Source organism: Nipponia nippon, unplaced genomic scaffold (genome assembly GCF_047370975.1).
Source record: "Nipponia nippon isolate SJK-2023a ecotype South Korea unplaced genomic scaffold, ASM4737097v1 scaffold_14, whole genome shotgun sequence".
NCBI lineage: Eukaryota > Metazoa > Chordata > Aves > Pelecaniformes > Threskiornithidae > Nipponia > Nipponia nippon.
Genome location: NW_028262330.1, coordinates 10,058,442 through 10,081,607, shown reverse-complemented (window position 1 = coordinate 10,081,607; position 23,166 = coordinate 10,058,442). Strand labels below are relative to the sequence as shown.

General features: G+C 45.7%; 1 long non-coding RNA gene across 1 annotated transcript; it reads right to left on the bottom strand.

The window, feature by feature from the left end:
• Positions 1-201: 201 nt before the first annotated feature.
• LOC148056460 (uncharacterized) lies at positions 202-22,836 on the bottom strand. The gene is made up of 3 exons (XR_015703342.1): positions 22,768-22,836; positions 22,130-22,251; positions 202-1,076 (listed from the first exon to the last, which is right to left on the bottom strand). It is a non-coding gene; the product is annotated as an uncharacterized LOC148056460 (long non-coding RNA).
• Between the last annotated feature and the right edge of the window lie 330 nt (positions 22,837-23,166).

Sequence of the window (23,166 nt, the reverse complement as noted above, 5' to 3'; positions counted from 1 at the left end):
AGACACTCAGTTGAAATTGAAGACATTTCTGGCTCCAGCACAGACTTTCATGTGAACCCAGGCCAGTCGATTAATTTTGCTGTGTTTAAGATTCTCGTCACTAACTTGCCCTTTCTTTCGCCCAACCTTTGTCCCTCTTGCCTATTTAGGATACGAATTCCCCAGGACACTGAGTACCTCTTGCAAAGCCTGGGTAGATGTTCAGTACAGCGGGGCCACAAAGGTGACCGATGACTTCAAAAGCAGCTGTGATACAAACAACAAATTGCAGTTGCTAATGTTAAAAGCAAAGGTATTTACTACAGAGAGGCTTTAATCCTGTACAAAGCTGGTGCTGTGGTGTCAGATGTCCGCACACAGATAGCACACATCATCTGTGTCCCTGAGCGAGGAGGTGGCAGGAGACGTCTCTGCAGCAGGAGAGACCTCGCTCTGTGCACAGTGCTTGCTAGCAGCTCCCTGGGATGGCTCTGCTCTGCCCAAGCCAGGTTATGCAGCTGCCTCCAGAGTCAATGCGGTAAATATCCATCTTTTTTTTTTTTTCCCCCAATAAATAATAAAGCAGCCTTTCTGCCCTGCTGTGAAAAGAATGGATATCTCTGGATATGTGCTTATGGAAGAGCTGCACTGGCATATTTTGAGCTTCTCTGTCTGATCAGGTAAATCCATCAGTGACATAAAAAAATGCTGCCCAAATGGATTAGCTATCGCTTTGCATATCTTGGCTAAGGAAAGCAGGCTAATATCACATGACCCCAGTACTAGTTAAATGCAGTTGTTTCTCCTTAGAGAGGCAAGCTGAATTTGCAGCTTTGGGAGCCTGAAGTATCCATAGCACTACCCCGCACTGCACTAACACCCACTGCAGCTGCCCATAGCCAAGCCTACAAGCTGCACCTGAAAATTGGCTTTGAAGGGTTTAGAAACTGTAGAAACTGCCTTTCACGGGGCTTCTCCACACAAGCCTGCAAGCATCTGTATGTGTTACTCCCCGCCGTAGCTCAGCAAACTGCAGAAGCGCTCATCTGGGGGAGGAGCGGGGAACATCAGACCAGAGCAAACCTCCTGGCACAGTTCTGAAACAGAGAAATGAGATGGTGTGCATGGCGGAAACGACTTTTGCAGCTTTGGATAGCAGTCTGCCAGACAGGGATGGAGAAGGGCTGTGGATATCTGTCTCCTGGGTGTTAGCAAACTCCTCCAGAAAAGCACATATCTCAAGCTGCTTAGCTGCAAACAGGAGGAACAGTGTGTCAGCATGTCCCCTCTGCCTCTCCTGCAGGAAGGTGAGCTCCCCTCCCAGGACTGGACCTTGAACAAATACCACCGCATCCCTGTCGATAAAGAAAACCTCACAATATTTGCTTTCCTTACTGAAGTCCGTTGAGATCAATGCACGAAACAACAGTACACTGTATAGCTCTTGGACCTTCTCTTTAGCATAAACTAACACGCAGTTCTATGTTTTCTTTATTTCTGAGCGAAATAATTTTCAAGAAGAGAGAGGATCTGCCAGGTTGGTTGGGAAAGGGAGCAAGCCACGTTGGGGTACAAGCCAGGGAGAGCTGAGAGCTCTGCCCAAGGCCACGCTGAGCCAAAGCCATCTACCTGGCATGATGCAAGACAGCTTAAACCCTGAGAGATTTAGTATCTCCTCGCTGCGGGGCCTGGGTAAGCTTAAGGAAAAGCCTGCCCTCCCAGGAGGCAAGCTGAAATGTGAACACTGCTCAGCATGCTGCCACTCACACAGAGCCAGGACAACGCTGAGTTATCCTTGGCACATCTCCCCTGAGCTGAAGTGATGGTTATAAGGGTGCTCTTTTAAATAAGAGACAAATATACCCAAGCTGAGCTAAATGGCAAATGTTTCTTGGCAGGGGATGCAGAATAGGATTGTTCTGGCATCATCCAAGGCAGCACTCTTGTGGAGGTTTCTCTGTCTCCATTTTATTTATTTATGTACTTCTAAATTTGTAGTTCTCATTTGGGGCTGTGCAGAGCTTGTGTGGCAGAGGGTGGAAGGGACTCATGATGCCTACTGATGGGGGAAGCAAAAATTGTCTATGGACAGCAGAATAACAATGTAGGAGGGTGGATGCGTAACAGTGGGTATATGCACGTGGTCATGTTGGTGTGAAAGTGTTTGGAAGAGCAACTGCATAGTCCTTTTGTGCATGACAGGCAGACGAGTGTGGCATTCAGTGCACACGTATGGCTGTGCACATGAGCAAAAGCACCACGTTGCTCCTAACCCGCTCTGAGGCGGCTTTGTTAACATTCCTGGTGGATCAGCAGCAAAGATAACAGAGCCTTCTTTCAGTCCTGGAAAGAGCAAGCGTATGCTTTGGGTAGAGGGTCATGGGGAGACAATCAAGAGCCACTCGCACCAACTTTCATCCAAGGAATTTTCCAAGACTTTCCTAGAGATCTATCTCACAACTGCTTAGCATCACCCCCACAGCCTCTAAGCATCTCCTGCTGCAAGGTGCCAAACCAGCTTAGCAAAGCCAGGGGAATACAAGAGCCTTGTAATAACAGCACCTAAACACCCCCACAAGGAGGAACAATGTCCCTCATCATTCCTGTAACAGAAAGCTATACTGGGCTACAGTGAATTTCTACGTTCACTGCATCCATTACATTGGAAAAACCTCAACAGCAGCAATGCCAGAAGCGCTGTTACAACTGGCAAACCCAGCTCAACGCACAGTACAGAGCAAGCAGGGAACAAGGGCCTGCCTCTGCATGCATAGGGTGGGGAAAGCACCACTTGCAAGTACTTTGCTACACCTATAATTACGGGGATGTAAACATGGATGTAAAGACTGCCCAGATCCAATGTGGCCCAGAAGCTCGGTCCATTAACAGCCCGAGGCATGGGGGTGAGACCCCATCCCAGCCTCAAGCAGGTGACCTCAGTGTCCATGCCCTCCTACAGCTGATGTTGTAAGTGCACCCCACGCCTCTTCTCCATCCCGAGAGGGACTTGCCTCTCAGTAGGGGCTAGACCTAATGAAGGCTCTCCACACACAGCTCTGGGATGGATCTGCATCAACATATCTGATCCTTTAGTTTGATTCATAATTTTCTAGATAGCACAGGAGTTAAAGTGTGGCTGGTTCTGAAGTCCAATATAGCAGGAACAGTGTGCACCCTCTGTAACTAGTGGAGCCTGAATACTATTAGTCAGTACCTGACAGCAACAGTAAATCAGTATAATTGGCGTCATACAGTATGTGGTTATCCTACAGGCAATTGTACCTTGCTGGACCAAGCCACGATAAAAGAGCTTGATACAACTTTGCAGCTCAATGCACCAGGGCCTTACAGCAAATCATTATTATTTGAAGCACAATAAATATGGGACCAGTTCAAAGGCCACTGCAGACAGTGAAGAGCATCCTGCTGACCTTAGCAGGCTTTGGATCAGCCCCCGTAGGACTGCGCATTCCTGCTGTCTCGAGTCCTTGCCCACATTTTGCAACGCACAGGTACATCTCTCAGAGCCCCAGCTCACCTGGGTGTGAAATGAACGCTGCCCATTTTGGCAGAGATACAGACAGGGAAAGCAGGAGACAGCACACAGAGGGAGAAAATCTTTGTTTTCTTTCTTTTTTTTTTCTCTCTTGACTACTAGCGTTTTCTGTGACAATCCCCATGGCATTCAATATATCAGAAATTAAAGAAGCTACTGTAGAGAAACAGCAGGTGTGCACGGGTGGGAAAGCTTTAAAATAAGCACTTTAAAACTAATTATTAGATAACAATGTTGTATCTGAAGCTGCTTAGATAATAGCACGTTAACAGCTGGCAGGACTGACAGTGCCTATTCTACTCACACAGGCACAACAGAAATCTGTGCTTTATCTCATAGCCATGCTGGGTGCAAAATGCATTTCTCAAGATTTTCATTCACCCTCAAAGCACTTTGAAAGCACGGAGAGCTGTCTGTCCAATTATTCACCCAGCTCCGCCCTTGTCCTCCCTCTTCCTCAGCACTGCAGTTTGAGCAAAAATGCTGGGTACCTCCTCAAAAGCATGCTCCTTTTTTTGCAGTCTCACACACGTTCACTTGTCTCCCTAATTCCTGGCGCCTTGCTCTTCTCATCAAACTAAAGTATTTAACAGCACAAGATTGCTTCAAGAGTCTAGCAAAAAGATTTGCCACATGCTTAAGACATGGAAGCTCATCCAGAGTCAGAGAAGCATACTGTAGCAATTTTAAAACTGCTGTAGATCAACCTCTAATTTTACTATATATTTTACCTATAAAATAACTCCGAGGTTTTTCAGCATGGCCCACAGAAAAAGGAAGGGCATTGTTTTCTGTTTCCTCAGGCAGCCACATTTACATGAAGAGTAATCTTCAAAACTGTCACCGATCAGTCAAATCCCTGTAAGCACTTCGAGGGCAACCTTCCTGCAGAGCTGGGGCTGTTGCATCAGGTTCGGATATCCATCAGCAGCTCTGGGCTAGAAGTACAGGGGATAAAGTCCTCTCTCCTGCCAGCAGGACAAGCTGGCCCCAGGACAGTGGGATGAAGAAAGCATTCAGGTCCTGCCTTTTTTGAGGCCTGAGGAACAAATTACCATTTCAAGGCATGGTGTCAAGAGACAGATATCAAATGCTTTGGCTGTTGGTGCTACTACAGCAATGAGAACAGATTAAGTAGAGAGATGTCTAGAAACCAAGACCATATACATCAGGAAAAGGAATCTGAATCCTTCCCTAGAGGAACAGATGTTATCGTCAGTGATTTTTTTAGCTAGGAGTCATCCTGGAATGTCATGTTTTATGGAAACATTACCTTGGCATCCAATATGGGCCTTTTCAGAAGAGCTTGGTAGTTTAAACTTTCTCACAAATGGACATTTTTCCACCTTATGAAGTCACCAGCCTGTTGAATTTCTTTCTCCATCCAAGAAAGAGCAAGGACTGAAATCCCTGCGGAGTGCGAGGAGGAGGGCTTGGCCCAGCAGCGAGACTGGGAGAAACCCACACTCACACAGCACCTGCTCTGGAGAGGGCTCTTGGTTTCATCTCCCACAAGCAGTGACATTTATTCCAGGTTTTTGTTTTCTTTCTCTCCCCGCCCCCCCAACCCCCAAATGATCCTAAGTCTCTGATGGGACTCTGCATTTTGTTTTATTCCAATCAGGAGCAACACTAGTGACTTTTGGACTGCAAAAAGCAGAGTGAAAAAGCAGACAGCAGTGAGAGAAACAACACACAGGCATCCTAGTGCCAGCACTGATGTCACACGGAATAGATATTTGAAAGAATTTAGTGGCTTGGTATCATTTACTTCCAGAGGCAGCAGTACCCAAAGCACTCCCGCACGATTCGCACTCTGGAATTCTGGTCTTTATGTGCCCGACAAGTGGAACAAACTCTGGTTTTTATCTCATACTGCAGGGACAGGACAGGTTGAAGTCTCCTGGACTTTTGGAGTCCAACTGCTTTACAGCAATTTAAAGATCATCTTATACTGGCTCAAACATGAACCTCCCCTGCCAGGAGGTGACCCGAATCGAGGGGCAGGACTTCATGGGATAACACCAAGTGAGACCCTCTTGGGTCTCTGCAGAGGGTTGGGCTCGCTCAGGCTCCTTCCTTACTCCCTCTGCAGGGACACAGTCTGCTGGCAGAGAGGTGCAGGGCCAGTTTGAGCTCACAAGTACAGGGCAGGGATACGCTACAGGCTTAGTAGAAAGGAAAAAAAAAAATCAAAAGGCACAAGCAAGTGACACTAGGAGATGCTGTCCCCTCCTTATCTTCCATATGTCAGACCCCAAGAAGTCAAACAACTCAATGAACTACTAGCATAATGTATGTGTCCCACAACACTTTTTGCCCCTCGGTTAATGAGTATGGAGAAGAAAAAAAGTACAGATATGGGAACAGTTTGCTGGCACCACTACAGAGATAGCAGTCACCTTCATGCTCTGGGCAACTGATGTATAAATGGTGTTTTAGAAGTGACAAGTTCCAAGAATTCATGCAACGGAGACAATCCTCATTTGCCCTATTAATGACTGAAAAAGCATCCGTCATGATGCTATTAACTGGATCCCGAACTCAATTGTCCATCCTGTGACATGGCTCTTTTGCATCCAGAAGAGATATGTGGGCATCAAAGTAGTGTAAAATAACTATAATCAGCAAGTGCAAGGTGGCCATAGCCATGTCCCAGAATGAAACAGACAATTTCTTCCATGTATTTTCCTTCCTCTCCTTTCATGATTTACAGAAGACCCAGTTATTTTCTCAACTGGATTCATTTCAAGCAGGTATTTCTTCAACATACGCTCTGATTTTTGTTGCTCAGTTTGGGCTGGACACCAGTGTCAGATGGCATTGCTACTGGTCCCCAAATGGATGAAACACTCACAGACCTGGATTTCTGATGAAACTTTTCACACTTGCTTCCTGCAAATAATCACTCACAGTAGCTTCTCCCAAAGGCATTCCTGCCAGCAAACGTATTAACTCAAATGTTTGGGGATTTGACCACAAAGGAGGTCACAAAAAACAGCAGAAGCAAACACTACATTTAATTTGGCAAATATTTACCAAAAAATGGCACCCAGCCCACAGTAATTATATTCCTTGCATCCACGTCTAATTTAGAAAGCCTGAATGGAAGGAATTTGTCAGTATTCTTTTGGGGAAACAAAATTTATCTTGAGTAAAAAACTGGCTCATGCAACCAGCCACCAAAAGCCCCACTGAGCTCCCAGCAGAGCGTAAGGACAAATTTTGCCAGCTGTAGGTTACAGAAGTCTGTGTTTAATAAGTGTCGACTTGACAGTAAGTCCCTGGCAGCAGTCTGAAGGGAAACTGTGGCAGGTTTTGAAAGGCACCAGTCTGAGGGAGCTCACAGATTTGTACTTGTCACTGGTGACAGTGAGAAACCTTTCAAAGGGTACTCTGAGAAAATTGGTTCATGTAATTATAGAGATTTATGTCTCTTACAGTTCCAGGAGGTTCACTGCTATCCTGGATCTCTTGGCACAGAGGAGTCAGAAGAAAAAGGTAACATCATCTTTGGATGGAGACTGTATGATCATATCCACAAGGTAAATAAAGTGACCGGCTTCAGTGTTTGGTTAGGTGAGAATAAGGCAACCCCTCCCTTGGAGGAGGCAGAGACTGCAGGAAGAGCCTCACCATGGCAAATCACCCTGCTGGGCGAAAAAAGCCATCAGAGCTGGGAACCAGCGACCACATTTTGGTTTATTTCCATAGGGCAGATAGAAGCAGCTCATTATCGAAGGCATTGAGTTTGCCAAGACTTCTCATTAACGGTGCACATTTATGCAGTTAGTCTGCAACGATTTTCATGGTTTGAATGTATTAGACAGTGTGTTGAGGTCTCATTTAGGGGTAGAGTGTCTGGAGTAAACGTCTACAGCTATAAACCGCAAGAGTCCTAGCCACAGCCCTGAATTTCCAGTGTTGTATAACATTAAATTCATCATTTAAATAGCACCCCAACTGAGATTTAAATGAATCAAATATATGGAAAATGAATGTTGAAGTCCATCTATGTTATTTAGTGTATACACAGGGCAGAAATAATGAATCCATTGAGATGTAAATCAAGGACTTTTAAAACCAGATCTGTCATTGCCCTATCAGGATTACAACAGGACATTGTGCTACCAACTCCCACAGTTTTCTACTCAGATGTAGACTGATTTTTTTTAAACACTCTGGTCCCTGAAATCCCTGGTCTGTTGGAAAACCTCATCTTTCTTTAAGAAAATATATCCCATTAAGTTTCTAGCCCCTCAGGTTGCACAGATTAGGTCATAAACATGACAAAGACAACAAAGAGAAACCCAGGTCTATTTTCTCATACCATCTTGTGATACCTAAGCCAGTCCCAGGCCAGACTTCTGGCTCAGCTCAAGGCTAATGCTCCAGCTCCCCAGCACCCACAGATTCACTGCCTGCCCTCAACCCCTGACTCAGCACATACATTGTGAGAAAGCCTTGCACCAAAGACAAGGGCAGGATAAAAGAAACAAGGTAATGAAAAAGAGCAAACTAAAAAGTCCATTTGGGGTCTTCCTGATGCAGCCTTTCCTCAGTAAGATAGCAAATTCTCGGAGAAAGTACCACCAGAAAGGACCCAAATCAAAACCCCATGATGGGAGGCTCACAGACTGCAAGGAATTTGAAAAGTTGGTTTTCAACTGCACTTCTATGTTGATTATAACATATAGGTACATACACTTTGAATGAATAACACTGAATTTAATGCCCAAGCTCTGGGGCAGGGCAGCAGCACCTTCCCTGGATAGGAAGGTTTGCTCCAGCTGTGGGCCTTGCTCCCTGAGGCAGGAGACTGAAAAGTAAGCACACTGCTGGGGTTTTCTGTAACTGGAAATGTTCCTTCTGTTATTCTGAACAGTCTGTCCACAATTCACGGCATAAACTGCTTTAGAAATTACAGCCCTGGAATGTAAAACCAGGGCAGGCTGGCTGCTAGCCCTGGCTGCTCCTTGCAGGCTCTTTGCCAAAGGGTATCTGGTGTCAGCAATAGAAAGAGGGGAAGAAGCATAAAAAAACCAAACATCTCACTCCAGCAGCCATCCATGCTACTGTGGTGGGTTGACCCTGGCTGGACGCCAGGTGCCCACCAAAGCTGCTCTATCACTTCACTGGACAGGGGAGAGAAAATATAACAAAAGGCTTGTGGGTCAAGATAAGAACAGTTTAATGAAAGCAGAAGCAAAGGCTGCACATGGAAAAGCAAAAGGAAAACAAAAATATTTTATTCTCTACTTCCCATCAGCAGTGATGTCCAGGCACACCCCGGGAAGCAGGGCCCCAGCATGCACAGTGGTTACTCCAGAGGACCAATGCCGTAAAACAACAAATGCCCCCTCCATCTCCTTTCTCCTAGCTTTTTTTTTTTTACTGAGTGGACATCATATGGTATGGAATATCCCTTTGGTCAGTCTGGGTCAGCTGTCCTGGCCATGTCCCCTCCCAAGAGACAGCCTTGATGCTGTGGGATCACTGCTCAGCAGCAGCCAAAACACTGGTGTGTTATCAACACCCTTCCAGCTATTGATACAAAGCACAGCACTATGAGGGCTGCTATGGGAAAAATTAACTTCATCCCAGCCAGACCCAGCACAGCTACTGACCACGACGATCTATTGTGCCACAAAAGAGGGGCAAAGCCCCCATTTTGGACAAAACAAGTCCTCCAGCAATTCTTCTGTAAAATACACTCCCCTCACATTTCCACTCCACATCTGGATTTTTCCCCAACGCCATACAACTGAGCCTCTTGAAATGTCTTCTCAATCTGTCAGCATCAAGGTAGAAAGCATGCGAGACTATTTGGGGTGAGAAACGCTCAGTGCTGCTGCTGCAGAGTGGGTTTGGGGAAGGCTCCCCAGGAGCCAGAAGCAGGGCAGTGCACGGACCACGAGTGTACCTGCCCCAGCCTCGGCAGCAGGAACAAGCAGGATGCGTGTCAATCCATCTCAAACACGGCCAGCGCACGGGAACGCAACCACATGAAGCAGTCTGGTCCAAGGCCTGGCCTCCAGATGTTCCCAGATAAGATAAACAGCTTTGCACCACAGTGACCAGGTTTTTCCTCCTCTCTGCTCACTCCTAACTTATCAAGGGTTAAGAGGGCTCAAGTGCACCCACATTAATAATGCTCAAATGTGGTTATCTACCCCATACTAAAGCCAAAAAAAAAAGCATAGCCCAACTAAACCATGATAAAGGATTGCATTCCTCAGCTCCTGTGATGGCCCCTGTTTTATCAACAGCCAGAAGAGAGGTTTTGGCCCCAGATGATATGCAATAATTATCTTGACAGCAGTACTTGAAGGACACATCTTCTATATTACTCCCTGTGTTTTTAACATTAAACTCTCTACCACTATATTTAAGGCCAACAGAGGGTTTACAGGACAAATGCCAAATATGTTAAAAAGGTTCCATCACATAAAATTACATCTTAAGCACTGAAGAGAACAAATGAGAAATCGGGTGAAGGCAGATGTTGCAGATGCCAGAGTGACGATGCTAATACTGGAACTCTATCTTCACAGAAAAATGACTGGGTAGCTGCTGATTTGATGTGTAGCAATTAAAGAGTAATTTACACAGTGCCACTTAGTGACAGGTATAATTATGTTCTACTCAGGGTACATATCAGATAATAATTGCCCCCAGCTGAGCTGGGGTTTGTAACCCACTAAAAGGAACTTTAATGATATGACCAAACATGGATTTCAGCTAGAAAGTTTATGACTGACCAGAAGATCACAGGAGTTGCTCACAGCTTTTTGAAGAAAATTGCAATAACACCTTGATCTCCTCTATATAAACAATTGCACTGATCTATGCACAGATCTATAACAAAGATAAGAAGGTACAGAAGAAATTATGAGATTTCTAGCACAGATCATGCAGGAAATTGTTCAATTCACAAGGCTCTGGTGCCTAAGCTTTAAAAAAAATTTAAAAAAATATTTTAAAAAAGGTACAGCTGTGCCAGATATGGTCAGTAGCCAAAATTTGGTAGACAAAGGATGCCACCAGCCTACAGGGACTGCCTGGCACATATAGCAACATCTTTCTTTAGACTCTGTAGCGTCTTATCTGGGCTATGGTTGCTCCAAAAGACATCAGCTACTACTCCCAAGATGCTGCTGGAATTAACTTTTAATAGCCCCCATTAAAATAAAGCCCCAGAGCACTGAAACCAGCTCCACAGCCTGGCCTGTAACACTCCCATGAAAAATAAAGTCTTATATTAAGCTGTGGACACACTTTAGCTCTTCTGTAGCGCAGAAGGGCTCAGCTACATACTACAAAAGAGACCTTCAGAGTGGCCATAGCTCTGAACACATCCCCAAACCTTTTCAACAAGAAGGAGGAATTACAAAATGCAACAGTGTTTTTGAGCACGTACTCAGTGTTTTCTCTCCCCAGACTCTGCTGGTCTTTGGACTACCCTCAGCTGGGAATTGCAACATGAAAGGCCATGGGATGAAGGTGTGGGAAAAGGAGATGTGACTGTAGCAGCATCATTGAAAGCTGAGAAAGAAGGTTGCTGTTTAGCTTGGTTTCAGAAAGTTTTGGGACAGTGTGGCTAGTGCCCTAACAACACAACTTAAAGCTAAGTAGGACCTAGGCCACACACAGATTTGGGAGTTACAAAAAACACCAAGAATTTCTCCAAAGGGAATAAAGCCAAGTCTACCCTTTCCCCCAGAACCTACAGCTGACCTCATTTACCATCAACATAAAACATGCAGTGACATGGATATTCACGGTGAACCCAAAGCAAGCGTGAAGTGCTGTGCAGAGCCTGCTGGGTACCGGCAGGCTGCAATGCGATGCTGAGATACTTGAGCTTGCAGAGGTACCAGAGTCAGTCCAGCTGTGCAACCCAGGGCGAGCACAAGCTGCTCATGGAGCAGCACACAGACCTTTAAATTCACAGCTCAGGCTCACCCTCAGCAGATCCTCCACACCAAGAATCCAGCCAGCCTACTTGTCTGTAAGCACACTGACATTAAATTCTTAGGATTTGGGGTGGACTTGTACAATTGGCAGCTGAGTTGCACGGAGCAGCAAGAAGCACAAAAATAAAGCAGGACTACAGCACAGGTCACAAAAGCTGAGCTCAGTAACATTTTGCATTGCAAACTACACAGCCTTATGGCTTCTCCTAGATTTTATCAGCCTGTTCACAGGAACAGCAGTAGTACTAGAGGTAGTTTTGATTAACTACCATGACATGACTCAAATGTGCAAGTGTAGAAATGCATCAGTGTGGGATGTCAGCTCAATAGGACAATCAAAGTCACTTTAAATGAAAGCTCAAGGCATCTTCTCACACTTATTTCTCTTCTCCTCCTCTGACATGAGGATGAGAGATGGTTGAATCAAATTTTACCTCCCCCGTTAGTTCTGGTTTCTAACTGGAAAAGGATTCTCAAACAAATTCATTAAACAGGTGAGGTGGCTCTAGGGTTTACCACACCAACTCATCACCCACCATGCCCCTATGCCATGAACTACCCCACAGAGGAGAATTGGCACAACAGGACCTGGGGCTGTTCATCACTGCCCACGTGAGCAGGGTCCCTGTCCATGACAGCCTGGGACTCTCCCATCTCTCACCTTACTGGGTGGTAGCTCCAGACAGATGGCCAGGCTCACTCTTCAGGCAGGACCTTGCTAAGCCAGAGCAGCCAGAATGAATATGAATGAATATATGAATATATGAAATTAATCCCTGTCTGTACAGATCACCTAAGTTCATCTTCTAGATAAATTAGGTCAGCAATAGCCTGAATTTAAAAAAAATTTAAAAATCTGATTGAGTGTTGAAAGTTTTACCATGGCCAATTACTCTGAATTATTCATCCCAGCAGCAGCTCTACATTGCTCAGAAACATTCCTACAGTCAGGGAAGCACTTCACCAGCAGAGCAGGGCAAAATAGGCCAAATTCCCCCAAAATACGGCGGCAGGGCCACACCCCGGCTTGCCATACAGCATCGCTCACAGGGCTGCATCCCTGCCAACCTGCCTGCCTTTGCCCTGTTCAGCAAGCACAAAAGCATTTGCCTTTGAAAATCTGGCCTGCAGTTTTACAAACAGATAAGAAATTCCAGTGTGGCACTGTTTTTCATGCTACCAAGAGCAGATTGCTGCAAGTCATTGATAAAGTGAATCAAAGCCTCTGTGTATCTACAGAAGAAAAATGAAGAAGTAAAACCTCAGCTGTTCTGAAATCTGAAGAAGCTGCTGCAGAGACACATGTCAAATCATTTACTATCTGTAATTACATGCGGTTTAGTTGGTCCTACAAGATTTTAAATGCCTCCTAATCTAGTGATGGCCCAGATTATCTTTTTGCCTTATATAGATTAATTAAAAAAATAATTTCGATGGCTAGGCAATTTTCTGCTCCCAAATGTATGTGCCTCTATTACAGAGAACCCTGAAAACATACCCTAATATTTAAAAACTACCTCTTCTGAATAACACAGACCTGGTGGTCTTAGAGGTGTGCAGCTTTTGCTTTAAGTATTAAACTGTCCTCCAGGGCTTAAAACCCACAAGTTTTAAGATAAAAGATGTTCTCAAAGATATGTTTAATTATTATTAGATGGAAGAATTAAAGATACTGGATGGGAGATAAGCTTTTACAGAGACAGAAGCTGTTTTCTAGTTCTAGGAGATAATAAATTGTGCTATTGGTCTGTCACTGGGCTTTGCTAGTAATAGATCACATGTATTTTCATGCAAGTTCAAATAACACACAGAAGAACAGCTACAAACTAGGCATGTTGCCAAAACACATCTTAAACAACACACCAAAAAACGGCCACAAACTAATCAGGGTGCCAAAAAGCACCAAGTGTTAAGGAGCCTGTGGTCTTCAGGATGTCAGGGTGAGACAGGCTGTTTGATGATGGCTTTTCAAGAGAAATTTCAGGGGTTTGCATGCCATTCCTGAAACAGCCATGCTGCTGCAAAAGGAAAACAGCATTTGTTTAACAGTGATCATGATTTGTGGAGGCATTTTATGAAACTCTGAGATGGCTGTCTTTAAAAGGGTGTAAGGGATGTAAAAAATTCAGAGTTGTTATGTCTCAAAGGCAAAGAAGGCAAATGCAAGGCTACGTGCAGCAGAAGCTGGCTTCAGCAGCACTGGCTTAGGCAGCTGCTGCCCAGACCTCTACTCATGGGAACAATGGACATCAGGAGGAAACGCAGGTAAAAAGAGGGAGAAGATTATGAAGACTGGGGAAAAATAGCATCCTTGGAGAAGAAAAGCAGTTCAGCATCTCTGAGCTGGTAGCCAGCTCCAAGGGCAAGGAAGGCTGAGAAGTGAGGTGGTGTCGGGGTCAGGACTCAGGGGTACGTGGCACTGAGCAGTGCAGTGGAGACCTCCTCTCACCAGGAGTTAAACATCACAGAGCCATGACCTTCAGCTGGGTCTCAAGGCACCCCTTACACCAAAGCAAATCCTTTGCCCTTGTGAGCGTAAAACCACAGCATGTCCAGGGTGGCACACAACAGGAAAGCCAACACCCAAGTGTGACGTGTGGTACACAGGCAGTGCATGCGTGTCACCACATGTGCCAGCATGATCCCACCAGTGCACAGCATGCAACACGCTTGGTCGTTCTGTAACCACAGACGAGGGAAAAGGAGCATGACTAAGTTCTCGTCTAAAAGACGACTCAAAGGAAAAGAGCAGGATCCAGCTTCAAATAGCACCGGTGAGTCAGCCCTGCTAGGATGCGAGCCAGTGGCTCCGAGGAGCCTCAGTGCTGCTTCACCCACTAAGCCATCAGCAACAATCTCAGCTGAGATAACGGGAATTGGGTTGGTACTGCATTTGCAGTTGGGTTGGTACTGGTTTGACCTTTGCAAAAATTGTGATGCAGACAAAGAGCAGAGGGAACAGTTCATGCCTTCACCTGCTATTTCCAGCCCTTACACAGCTCCAGAGCAGGAACTTGGTACCCAGGCCACAAGCATATAAGAGGGCTATGCTGTCACTTGGAAGGACCCATGTTACTGTAGTTCTTCTGTGTTGAGAAATGGAAAATAAAACTCCATTTTCCTGAACTGATCCTCACTCTCCATACTTGCACAGTATCTGTGGCACATGGGCACCACACCAGCTCTAACGGGGTGAAGGATATAGACACTCTGATTTTTGAGAGCCTTTCCCTCCTTCTGGTAAATCAATCCCAGCTTGATCAGCTAATAAAAGTCAGCAGGAACAAACACAGAGCACCAAGGGGGTGGCGGTTAGGTCAGACAGGGAGCATCACCCACAGGCTGCTTCTGATAGCCTGGCTGCACCAGCAGACAACGGATGCCGTCCCATCACTTTGCATTTTTACTTCTGTCATACATGGAATTTCTCAACAAAGCAAGAACAACCCGAAGGAGGAAAGCAGCAGAGCAGGGGATCCCTCTGCTGGCCTCTGCTGCTTAAACATACCATGGTGCATCTCTACTGCTTACATGAGCATCCCCTTTGGAAAAATCGGAGCTCTCATTAAAAGCAGCAAACAGTTCTAGTATGCAACCATTTCTTCTGTTTTAACATGGATGCAAGGTAACAAATGTACTATCGTGTGCTTTATTCCTCAGCTCTGTTTTTACTCCTCATCTCCAAGTTTAACACTCCCTGGAATTAGTAAAGCCAGAAAAATATCACTCCACATACGACTGAGAACTGGGAGTAGGGATAGCTGACTTGTCTCAGATGTTATCAAGCACCATGGGTTCGACCCAGGCTCAGACAGACCCAGTGGCAGGGCAAGCGGTGAGGCTGAGACAGAGCTACGGTACAAACATGAGTTTGAGTTGAGAGAGAAAAAGAGCAAGATTAAAATGGAGAAAACAGGAGGCAGTCAGAGGAGGCGGCCGAGGACATAGTTAACAATATGAGGAAGGTAGTGTCCTAAAAAGTTACCATAAAATAAGGGTCCCGTGCTCGATGACGAGTACTCTCAAGGCATTTATCCGAGGTGGCTGCAGCCCTGCTGTGCAGGAGTTACAACTCTCCCTGACATACAGAACTGGGTGCCCTGGAGCTACTGCAACTTTTAACTGTAGGAGTGAGTCATTTGCTAGGAAGATAAATGACATGAAGTGACAGTGAAAAGGTGTTGAATGACTGGAATTCTCACAACTCCTCTGAGAGTACAGAAATAAGCTAGAAAGGGAAAGCTAATCCCTGGTGTATCTGCATCAAGACTCCAGAGATACAGCAGGAGAGTTGGTCCTGTACATTTACAGCTGCCTTTTAAGATATATTTACAACTATCTTTCTAATTCCATGAATCCCAAGGGGACTGTAAAGATCACAGCTAAACTGTGTATTAAGCTTCCCACTGCAGAGCTCTACATAGGCACTACTCCTAACTGCCAGTGTTAAGGGAGCTAAGTCTCGGGACATACTAAAATACTTTTTTACAAAAAAAAAAACCAACACAAACCCAAACAAAAAAAAAAACAACTAAAAAACAAAAAACCCCCAAGGCTAATGCCATTCTTATTGGCTGCTTTGTGATTCATTAAGGTTACGGTTAAACACTTACAAGCAAAAATGAGTTTACGAAATTAATCTCTCAGCTTGTCTTCACAGCAAGGTTACCTGTCTAGTTGCAACTGTCATGGATGCAGCTGGCTGCAAAGGGGACCAGGACCCAGCTGGTCAGGCTGCCTGGTTGGTGTGTGGATGCAGACACCTGAATTCAAGTGCTTCTGTACCCTCCTATGGACACTATCCTCTAAAGAAAAAACAAGATCTCCCAGAATGATTCGTTGCTACGTTTAATTCTCTCCAACATAAAGCTTAAGCAAAACACTTTAAAAATTGATCCCATTCCCAGCGTGGCCTCCAGCTCCAAGGGAAGCTCCTCACCTGCCTTGCTCCATACTAAAAGGACATCATGCCCTTTTTTCCTCTGTCTCCAGACCTGCTGCAAAAGCATGCTCTCTCTCGAATCACAGGCTGGTTTTACGAACTGCCAAATAATTGAAAAACCTTCACCTCAGACCCTTGTGCCCTCAACATGGAAGACCAGCCTTTTACAACACATCACACCAGTTAACACTGCGGTGACAATGAGACCGATGACACCTTGCTGAATTTCATGATCAGAAAATGAAAAGTCCAAATCTTCTCAAATCGTCAGGAGTCCAGCTCCAAGCATGCTACACCCAAGGGCTCAGACCAAGCTCAGGTCTGAGCCTCTTCTCACCCAAACATTGCCCTTTCTGCTGGCTGCACTGACACAGGTCTTGCCCTTGCCCTTCACACACTACTTATTAGCCAGCAGTCGCTCCTTTTCCAGCCCAGGCTCTTCGAGGTAGCAAGGTTTCATATTTATTCATAAATATAAATCATATTTCCCAGCATGGAGCAAGCTGAGCACCCTGTTCCCATGGAAACAATTCAGATGCATTTATATGAATGGGCAATTTTACAAACCGCAGAAAAATCCTTGATATTGTCACAGTTGAGGGCAGACTCAGGGACTAAATAAACCAAGTTCTTAAGCCCCAGTAACAGCCATGGGGAGATAAATAGCCATGCAGCAGCAGCAGGCAGATACAACAGAGTCAGGATTTCCACTGATGCCGAGTCTGAGCAGCGGGATACAGCAGGCAAGAGTAACATAAGCAGAGGGTGCCTGGAGAATTTCTTTACCAATAGTTTCTTCTACAGCTGATGCCAGGTTTTGGACTACTGTAAGTGGTGGTGAAGTCTTCCCCAACACAGACCTACACTCCCTCACAACAGGTTCTCCATCACCATGAACGCTTGCACCAAGCAACGGGGGACTTTAGAGGGCTGGTTTTCATTATGGGGTTGCAGAACCAGCACAAGGGACCGAACAGGAGAGTAAACCACAAACCAGTGAGGTCTCACAGTGCTCAAGCCTGCTTCGACAGAAACACTGCTGTGTGCAGGGGAAGCCTTTGGATAAGAGCCTGGCACTGATGTTCACCTGTGCTGGGTCCAGCACTCAGTCCAAAAAACAAACCCGGGGGCTTAAGCCTTTGCCTGGTCTGTAAAGAAATTAAGACTGAAAAGAGCAAGTGCATGTTAATCAGTACTCATCACTTGGTCACTAGAAGAGTATTTACTGGGGATAGCATGAACAGGAGACAGTGGTCTCAGTGCTGATGGCTGGTGGTCTTTCAGGAGTGTTAGCTACCAATATACCAAACAGCTCTGAGGCAATGACTACATTTATAAAGTATTATTTCTAGCATTTTTTCTGCCACCTCAAAATGAGTGTCCAGTCTGCACTGGTTCTCCAGTGTGTAAGGTGAATCATCCAACCCTGAGTTAGATATCCAGAGAGAGAGAGAGGAGCCAGCCTCTCTTCACTGGCTCCAGAGTACCCCAGCTGTCCCATTTACATCCCAGTCTGGCTTTACATGGCTGGATTAGATGGCGTGAATCTCACCCCAGCTCTCAGCAGAGCAGACACTGCTGATACCATATGGCTGTGCAGAGCAGGAGACACACAACCAAGTCCAGAGACAAACTGCTCAGAAACGCACACCAGCTTTCTGCACCATGACACCATCCCACTCTCCTCTGCCACGGGCTCTCAAAGGACTCCAAAGCTGGAGAAAAGGCAGTAAAGGCCATTTTTAGCTGATGGTGCTGAACATGCACTCTGCCACTGCTGTGGTCCTACAGCTCCAGATATAACTCACTGCAGCTTGCACGGCCACCATCATCACATGGATGTCCCCACCAGCCAGGACAAAGTTGCCACGAAAAGGTTCACTAGACATATCCAAAGATCATGTTCCCAGTTCCTAGCTAACCCCATTCAAAATCCCTCATACTTTGAAAAGCTTCTTCGGAAGCAGGGAGGATGGGCTCAGGAGCCTGGCTGTAAGGAGATTTCAACTCTGTCTGCCAGCTGTTTTCCTCCTTCCATTGGCATGTTTTATTGGGCAGAGGAATGATGAGAGTGTTACTTCCTTCAGCTGGGATTTCAACAGTAACTCTGCAAACGCCATCTTATGAAACAGAATTCCAAAGCAACACATTGCCAAGGTTATCAGATTTGGACAGCACTTGCCAAATAACACATGCAGTTTTTGGAGATGTGACTGTTCTAAGCAGCAAAACAAGTTTCAATTCTTCAGTAGGGAAAAAAAAAGTCTTTCCTATGAGAGATGATTCCTTTATTTGCGTATCAGCTAAGGATCTTCTCGTTCATTTTAAAGCTGCACTAGAAAACTCTTTCTGCTGTGAAATGTTTGACCTGGTCACACTCCAAAGTGCACAAAGAGCAGGCTGTCTCTGCAACGCCAGCCAGTGCTAAGCAATGGGGATCCAAGTGCAGGTGTTGCATATGTGCTCCTGCACTGTACGCTCCAATTTACAAACCAGAAATTATTTTGTGAACTATCATAAATTATATACAAGTGTCAGAACTACTTTAAATTATATACAAGTGTCATCAAATTTTAAATTGCTCGTGGATAGTTCACTACAATGAAGCAAAACTCATCATATAAATTTTTGGGCAAAAGTAATTGCACCCATGGGTTTGCAAACATACCGTAAGTCAGGACAACTACTAGATATTGCACTCTGGATTAGTCCCAGCCTCACCCACAGTACTGAACTGGTTGTGGCTCTTATATAAACACGGAGAGCAATGATTTCCCAAATACTTTTGGCCTGAGAGCTACCCTCAGAACTTGTCACAGATCACTGTGTGCTGTAAGCACCAGGCAGATTTGCAGTCCCCTTACTGAGATGCCAGAGACCACTTAAAGCTTATATCTTACTTTCCTTCTAGCAACCAGGCTTACATGCACACCTGCAACATGTATCTCCTTCCTCCGTGTGCACCTTTGGGCAGTTTTGAGCAGCTAAGCATCAACAATGGCTGAACGTTTTTGCATACCCACATAACCTGCAGCGTTTTGAAGGCTTATAGCTCAGCTGGTTCTGAGTAGCATATGAACAATCTTCATCTCTCAAGGGGGCTGATTGCATTGTTTGTGTAAAACTAGACAGTATCTTCAGCATTTGCTAACCTAGGTCAGGCAGCAGCAATGTAGGAGTCAGGCTGAAGCACTTCAGAACTTTTGACTCCGTTATAGCAGATGAGAAATGAGATGCTACTTTTTCTGGAACAACCGCTCACCCCAAGCGGTGGCAGTCCCCCAGTGAGGGACCACTACCATCTGGGAACACAGAATAGTTGTATTTCTGTATAGTCTGAACAGCCACTGCAATCCCCAGTTATTTCTAAGCAAAGGATTAGGAGGGACTCAAACTTAAATGAAAGAAACCAAAATCTGCTCATCTCTTACCCCAGATGGTACCACAAACTCCCATCTGAACCATTTCGCAGTTCAGAAAACCACCCTGCAAAAGCCACTTAATGACTCAAACGTGCACGTGTCCAGCTGGCAGGAAGCAGCTTTTCAAACCTCTCACTTTCCATCCAGTGGCACCTGCTGTCTGTCAGCACGATATCAGGGCCAGTACATTAGGGAACCACATGGTGTGGGGAAGGCACTGCTGGCATGATTCATCCTGCACTAATGAAGCAGCAGGCCATCCATGAGGACTTTGTTAACAGAAGCTGTTGAACTCTCTCAGACAGCAGTTCAGGCCTGGTAGGTGGGAGAAGATGCAGCAATTCATGAAGGTACCACAACAGACCTTTGGCAGAAAGGACAGGCAGCAGCTCCTTGGGAAAACAAACTCTCCTCCCTCACCTCAAGTTGTATCTTTTAAGAATACTCACAAAAGAGAAAAATAAAATCACTCTGCCAGAAGGAGGCATGACCAGCACAGACACTGGAGCACAGGCTCGGCTCTCACTTTTCCCCAGGAGAATAATGAGCACAAGAATTAGCAGGGAATTCACAGCCCTCCCCCAGATCCATCCTCATTTGGTGCTTGGTTAGCAAGCTCACTGCTAATTGCCTGCTGCAGATTACACTTGACAGAGGCTAACAGCGCACTTTCTCCCAAATCCACTTCCCCATTACTTCCCTATAAGACTCCATTCTTTCTGACCCAACCAACAAGAAGGAAATTCTCCCACATGTGCCCTCCTCCCCTCGCTGAAGAGCCTCAGCTTCCTCCCGTTGCATCTCCCACAAGGTATTATCCAAAAACCTAAAAACTTCTCCAATAAGGCCGACTGTCTCCAGGACACAGAAGCTGTTAACGATGATGGGCTTCTTGCATTTTTTTGCTTGTGATATTAAAGATTTCCACATAAAGCCTCTCCACAAGTACCACAGCAAAAGTTTCAGGTGATATGCACCATGTACAACACCAGCCACAATGCCAACCTGTTAGTTCTGGTGGTCACAGAAAGAAATGGACAAATAATAACACTCAGCACCTTACCCATAGTTATTTTCCTCAAAGGAGGCCTGGGGAGGACTTGTTCATTAGTGTTTGTTGACTATTTGGAAAACATAAATGAGCTATTTAATAAGAAATGCTTCTTTTCCACTGTCTCATCATTATCAGATGTCTCATTGTCATTAGATCAGCTTGACTAATGGGATCCTAAATCCTAATTAGGGACTCTAGATGTGATTTTCACACAATATAAGCATAAAATGAATGCTAGTCAAAAGGGTATGAAAGTGCTTTCCATTGGAAAGTGTAGCTCTTTCAGAAATTATGTCAGACAAAATTTTCAGCAGGAAATGGTGTGCTGGTTCCTCAAGCCCCTCAAGTCAGCTGCAAAGGGGCTGTGGCACTGGGCACAACTAGAGCACGAGTACTTAAATAAACATGCCTAAAATCTTACAAATAAGGGCAGCTGAAGTCTTTAAAGGAGAACAAAATTATTTCTCTGTCTGAACCAGAAACTCTTCACTATTGTTATTTCTGGATCGGTGTAGCCCAGGTAGCTCAACTGCATCCTATTTAAAACTCTAAAGAACTTGGCTGGGCATCTGTGGCAGCATAACTGTGCAATTGCACTTTGTAATGGCTTTGCCCTTGAGTCAGAGCAATTAGCATCACACAACCTTCTTGCAGAGCAGTGAGGTGAGACTCCTCAGAAGCCACCTGTTGTGAATGCAATCAATAGCTTACACCTGGGAGGCCATTCTGTACCATAAACAGCAGTTTAGGCAAGCCCAAGCAACGGCCAGTCTGAGTAATATGATGGCTTTGGTTAACCTGGCTGCTAGGCTCTGGCAGAAGCATCCATTTAACACCCTCAAAGACCTGTGAGCAAGGACAAGTTGGGAAATGCTGTACAGCAGAGCTGTGAGCAAGGACGGCTTAGCAGGTGCAGCACGGCAAAACAGCCCATATTCCAGCACTTCCCTCTGTTCACTGCAGACTTCAGGTTCCTCTTTCCACACATATCTTAATGGAATTGTCCAAAGTACCGGTGTCACCTCTAGCTTTGACTGTCCTCATACTTCACGATTAGCACAAGAAGTGACAAGACAAGTTATATCATGGCAGCCTAATTCATGACAGTTTATACAGAGATCTGACAACATCCTCCTCTATGCTCATCAACAGCTACCAATGAAGGCACTCTGATAAAATACACAGTATATTTTAATGTACCTGATGCTTTCCGAGACAGGACTTGTCTGACATTCGGCCCTGCACGTTGTGGTGCGGAGGCCCGGACAGTTTACGCTGCATCTCTCGTGACTTTGTCATACCTCCCGTCACCTGTGGAGAGGCTAAAACAGAACAGACCTCATCAAACCCCAAATACAACTGCAAAACCCATCTGAGAAAGGCTGATGAACCCACCTCCCTTTCTCAACCACCCCCTGGTCCCAAAACTTTAGAAACCCCTTCTCTTGTCCTGAACTTTCAGGGAAGGAAGCCCACTCCTTCCCTCTATTTGCACCCCAAACCCACCACGTTAGCTGCTCCTCAGGAGCTGCTCTTCCGAGCCGCGCCCTGTGCTCTGCCAGCACCTCACCTTCCCTCTTCCCACAGACTCCAAGCTCTGCTACAGGCCCACAAAATAAGTGAAATCCTGATGCTTATAATCTCTGAGGGACCTGCCACAAGCTGCAAAGGTTCTAAGGAAAACATGGTATACTCTGTGGGTGATCGGGAGAGGCAATGAGCTGTCCCATACCCTGAGAGACACTATGCTACTATATATGCTGCTGAACCTCGGCTGGTCCTGAAGCCCTTACCTCAAACAGACACCTGCATTTCTCTAAATGTCAAAACACACCTACCCAAATAGCTCAGACAGCTCAAAAGCTGCAATTGACTGAAGGAACAGCAGAACACAGACACCACAGAAGCCCAGGAGCAGAGTGAGCTCTCTGAGGAGAGGCTGCAGCTCCTATAGCCCGGGCTCCGCCCACCACCCTTCCCACAATCCCCTGGGAAAGGGGCGGGGCAAACCACCAGAAGGCATAAAGGAGCCCAGAGGAGAAGGAGGGAGTTTGCTCGGCTGCCTTAAGCTTACAGTGGGCAAAGCACTGAGCAGAGAACACAACCCTTCCTGGAAACAGCGATGCCACAAAGCACGAAGGCCGGCGTTTTGGTTGGGAGAGAGTTAATGTTCTTCACAGTAGCTGGTGTGGGGCTGTGCTTTGGATCTGTGCTGGAAGCAGTGCTGGTAACACAGG